The following is a 6,000-nucleotide window of genomic DNA, read 5'->3' on the forward strand; positions in this document are numbered from 1 at the left end:
GTGTAAATATTGTAAATGTATGTAAATCTATAGTATGGTTTATTTCCGAAATTATGTATAATCTTGTTAATTAAAATTAATTGTTTTTTTTTCAATTTTTTTTAAATAATAAAAAGATTATTTAATACACATAGGATTCAAATAATTTTTTAATATTTATCTCTACCGCGACAAAATGTCTAAAGCACGAAGTTAGGACCTTCAATATTTTTTTTCTCTTTGTAAGCTTTTTTCATAAATTTATATAAATGGATCAAATATAAAGTCGGCAATCGATTATATAAATTTAGAAGACTTTAATGCAGGTCTGTATTTTTTAATAGAAGTTTCAAAGTCTGAAATGACTTTTGATAATATTTACCTTATGAATTTTTCTCACAGATTAAAACCAAGGATCTGTCTAGGTTTTTTTTCAAGAGGTACAGATTTTGTGAAAATTTAAACATAATTTGTGAAAAATAAAAATTATATTAAAAAATCAATACAAAAATATGGTGATTCTGAGACAGTTTGGCAAATACTTATTCAGCCAATCTCTTTTCTGTGTTTTTATACACAAACACTTAAAACTGTTAAATAGACTAATAAATGTTATTTAAAAGTAATATTTTAAATAAATATCTTCTTTATAAAGACAGTTTAGAATGAAAATTCTTGTATTTGCTACATGGTTAAAACTGTGCAATTCAAGTAACCCTTAAAAATTATTCACTTATTCTTTTTTTTTTTTTAAATAGATCAAAACAAGCATTTAGGAGCAAATTCTAACAACTTAAGATTGTTTATATACTATATACATAAGTAAATGAATTCAATAAATTATAAATAAGTGAATATTTGTCTCACATAAGCAAGCTTCACTTCCAAGCCGCTAAACTTCTGCAATTTATTACCCTTTTCTTCTTCCCTTAGAGATCTAATGAAAATCTAAACATTCGAAAGTCATTTCATGAACTGTTTGCACAGTTCACCATCTCAGAACCATCCATATCAATAATTTTAAGTATCTAAATAGGTTTAAAACTTTCACGCTAATGCTAACACTGAAAAGGTGGCGAAATTTTTTTGCTCCAAAATGGCGGCCAGTTCAGCTCCCTCAGTAGAGAAGCCTCTGCATCACCAAATTTCCAAAGTTATCTGAAACCACGTGTTTATTTTTTTACTGTTATGTTTTTAAAACGTGTTACTAGAAAACTAAATAATTGAAAATCAATAGTAATTGAAATAAAAAAAAGTTTTATACTAAAAACCAAAATGAATAAATAGTACTAATTCGTTGAGAGGAGAATGCCAATATTATTAAGAAGGACGTCAATATTATTATTGACGCCAATGATAATTAATTTTGGTTATAATTACTAATTGAAGTAAAGTAATGAGCTATGTAAAAAGCAAAAAAATAAATAAATAAACAAATAAAATTAAATAAAAAATAAATAAATAAGAAAAGGACTGCGTCACTAAATCAGCATTCCTAAGGTTAGTTGAAACTACGTGTCTATTTTGTTTATAAAATTCTTTTAAAACGTATTTCTATAAAAATTAATTTAAAATAAACAGTAACGAAAATGAAAAAAAAAATAATTATGTATTAAAAGACAGAATTAACGGGAAAGTGATACTAATTCGTTTAGGAGAAACGTAAAAAAATCTCCATACTATTTTTGACTCCCACGATGCTTAATTAATTGAAGTAGTGGAGGCATAGTGAAATAGAAAAAAGCTATTTACTCAAAGGAAAAATTTGTGGAGTTCAAGTTTTTATTCTGTTTGGAAAACCGTAAAAAAGAGCTATTATCGACACCGATGATGTTTATTCAATGTTGATAATAAGTATTAATTGAAATAAAAAAATAATTTATGTAAAATAATTTATATAAAATTAAAGTTAAGGGATAAAATATACTTATTCGTTGGTGGAACCGTAAAATATCGCCATATTATTGTTAAACACCGATGTTTAATTATGGTAATTTAAGTAAAAAAAATAAGCTATTAATTATAAAGCAAAGTTAACGAAGAAGTACTTATTCGCTTAAGAGAACCATAGAAAATCGCCATACCCCTAGTAACAATTTTACATTGGCCCCAGTTGGGCTCAAAATGGGCTCACATGGGTCCCATAAGAGGCATCGAGGGATCTATATTGGGATGTCTAGATTTTTTAATATTGGTCTTAGAATGACTGTCAATATTGGAACAAGATTCATTTCTATCTAGGACCAATATTGAAAAATCTAGACATCCCAATGTTTAACCAACATTAAAAGTCCTTAAAGGTCCGACATAGATAATGATATTGGTACATTATTGAAAGCCATTCTAGGACCAATATTACAAAATATAAACACCCGAATATTATCTTGTAGACTGTAGTTTGAGACACGCGTGTTCAGATCACGCTCATGTGGGGCTAAAGGACCCGTAATATCTGATCTAGACTGAGTATCAACAGCATGAGTGGGTCAACGTCGCTGTCACAAAATACAAGTCAGTTGTTCACTGTGTCCATTTATCCAAGTACGTGTGTTTCTATTGAGGTGCCTGCTTCCATCAAAGCACACGTGTTCAGATCACGTACGAAAGTCACCTATGAAAAGTGTTTGTTGAAACACGCCTGCTTGCGAGCAGCCTTTGTTGGGCAGCTAAGTTTCCAACAATGTCAAATTTCAACAACACGGAGGTACTCAAGATAGAATCAAGTTAACTTACCTTATATATTAGGAAGCTGGAATTTAAAAGTTGTAGTGGCAGTCACGCTATAGGCTCTATATCGTAAGCCTGCAAGGGTCTTATATAGAAACTAATATTGGTCCTATGTTCAAAACTAATCGAGGACCAATATTAAAAAATTTAGACACCCCAAAAGTGACCCTATATTGTAAGCCTATAAAGGTCCTAGATAAAAAATAGATATTTGCCCGGAATATAAAGCCATTCTAGGACCTATTATTACAAAACGTATACACCTCAAACTTGGTCCGATATCGAAAGCCATTCTAAGATCATTTTCCAGAAATATATAAGACCATTATAGACTTGCAATTAAGGACCAGTTTTGTATTTACATCTATTGAACCCGGGAAGACTTAATATATATATATTTCTCTTACACGATAAGATTGCGTAGCAATCTTAGCAAACATAAGATTGCGTAGCAATTTTCGGGTTTTGGCGAGCGTTAGCGAGCAGGGGGGGGCAACCCACTAGTATTTTAATAATATCCATTTCTATATCTAGTTCTTAATAAGTGATTTTCAATGCGAACAAATGTACCCATAACAGATTTTTCTTTTTTTCTCATAAGACGTTATTGTTTATTTCACAATAGTCCAAGTACAATATACACATTCACTTTTTGAAAAGAAGTATTTTTTTCTTTGTTTGTCTATTAAATTTCTGAAAGAACTATCATTCATATAAAATTTTGGTAAAAGTATACAGGACTGAAAGATAATTTTTGTTTAGGATTATTTATTGTGAAATAAGAAAACCATTACGTAAATGCTTTGTCTTAAAAGTCTCAGCTGATTGAAATATTTTGAAAATTGATTGGTTAATAGAGCAATTAAACACACATATTTTAAAAAGACAGTTGCAAAAGCTCTTCAGTTTGTTTATAAGGTTTATAAGGTTGTTTATACGAAATTACTCATGAAATTTCTTTATGTATAATGTAGAAAAATTAAAGAAAAAAAGGTTTTATTTTAGCAAGATGACGTTTTGCGTTTTGCTCTATACTCATAAAATTTAATTTGTTAAATGTCGTAAAATTAAAAAGAAAAAAGTATTATTTTAAAAAATCGACGTTTTACTAAACTCCCAGCTCTCTGAATTCCCATACCACAACCAGGAGATTACACTCTCTCCCAACTTCCACTTCACCACCAGCACGTACCTCTCTACACAACACCACAGCCCACACATACCTCTCTACACAACACCACCAACAAGTGGACTTTCCGTCACGATACATTCTGCTTACACACATCAGATTCGAACTCACTAACCTCGAGCTCTTCAAGCGGCAGTGTGTACTACGCCTTAACCAACTGCGCAGCCGGAGCGCCGATAGTTTTAACACTTTAAAATATCACTTCTGTTTTTATGAACAACATGACGTTTTCTGTTCTTAGTAATGTTTTCAAACCGTTTTGTCTAAGAAAAATACTGAAGAATTTCGTACTTAGAAATATTGTCATGTAGCTCGAACTTTGAAAAATTCTAAAGTTGGTTAACTCAGCAATATTTTTAAACTGTTCAAACTTAGAAATATTTGGAGGTATTTCAGACTTAGTAATATTTTGAAACTGTATTGACTTAAAAAATTTTTGAAGATTTTCGTATTCAGAAATGTTTTAAAGTTTTTGTACTTAGAAATATTTTCAAGATGATTGAACTTTGAAAAATTCAGAAGCTCTTTGAACTTTGAAAATTGTAAGACTTAGCCCTATTTTTAAACAGTTTGGACATAGAAATATTTGGATTTTATTTGGATATTTATCGCTGCTTCCACGAATATATATCCTAAAGAACTTCCTTCCGGTTAATAAACAAAATTTATTTTGGCTCATTATGTGCCCCCTAGTTAGTGTATAAAAATTCCCTTCGGTACGATTGTTTGGTATATAAAACTCTAATTTCTATCCGAGTTTGAAATTTATAAGTTAATATTAAAGGGAGTAACTCGGTGAGTCGTGTGCGTAGCTCCGGAGCTGAAATTTATACGTTTTTTAGCTATTATTCCCTCTTTCACAACGAAGAATAGTTATTTTTATATATAGAACACTTTATTCACGCTGAAATATCGAAAAGTGAAAAAAAAAATTTAAATAAAATAAAATGAAAAATAAGAAAATTAAAATTAATCCGTGACCAGCACCGAACCCCTGATCACCGGGTCTACAAACTTCTTTACCCGTGGCTCTTACGACCACACCACGGCTCACACGTTGTTTCCACGAATATATAACCTGAAGAACTTCCTTCCAGCTAATTAACAAAATATATTTTGGCTCATTATGTGCCTCCTAATTAGTGTATAAAAATTCCCTCCGGTACAATTGTTTCGTATATAAAACTCTCAATACTGGCCGAGTTTGAAATTTATAAGTTAATATTAAGGGGAGTTACTCGGTGAGTCGTGTGTGTACCTCCGGAGTAAAAATTTATACGTTTTTTTTAGGTATTATTAGCTCTTTCCCAAAGAAGAATTGTTATTTTTTATATAGAGAACACTTTATTTACGTTGAAATATCGAAAAATAAATTTAAAAAAATAAAATAAAAAAAAAAATAGATAAAAAAATTAAAAATTAACCAGTGACTAGGAGCGAACCCCTGATCACCGGGTCTGCAAACTTCTTTACCCGAGGCTCTAACATCCACACTACGGCTCACACGTTGTTTTCACGAATATATAGCCTGAAGAACTTCCTTCTGGTTAATTAACAAAATCTATTTTGGCTCATTATGTGCCTCCTAATTAGTGTATAAAAATTCCCTTCGGTACGATTGTTTGGTATATAAAACTCTCATTTCAGGCCGAGTTTGAAATTTATAAGTTAATATTAAAGAGAGTTGCTCGGTGAGTCGTGTGTGTAGCTCCGGAGTCAAAATTTATATGTTTTTTAGCTATCATTAGCTCTTTCCCAAAGAAGAATAGTTATTTTTTATATAGAGAACTCTTTATTCACGTTGAAATATCGAAATTTTTTTTTTATATATAGAGAACTCTTTATTCACGTTGAAATATCGAAAAAAAATTTAAAGAAATAAAATCAATAAAGTAGAAAAAAAAATTAAAAATTAATCCGTGACAAGGACCGAACCCCTGATCACCGAGTGTACAAACTTCTTTACCCATAGCGCTAACAACCACTCCACGACTCACACGTTGCTTCCACGAATATATAGCTAAAAGAACTTCCTTCCGGTTAATTAACAAAATCTATTTTGGCCGTTTATGCGCCCCCTAATTAGTGTATAAAAATTCCCTTTG

This window comes from Parasteatoda tepidariorum, chromosome 7 (genome assembly GCF_043381705.1).
Source record: "Parasteatoda tepidariorum isolate YZ-2023 chromosome 7, CAS_Ptep_4.0, whole genome shotgun sequence".
Taxonomy (NCBI): domain Eukaryota; kingdom Metazoa; phylum Arthropoda; class Arachnida; order Araneae; family Theridiidae; genus Parasteatoda; species Parasteatoda tepidariorum.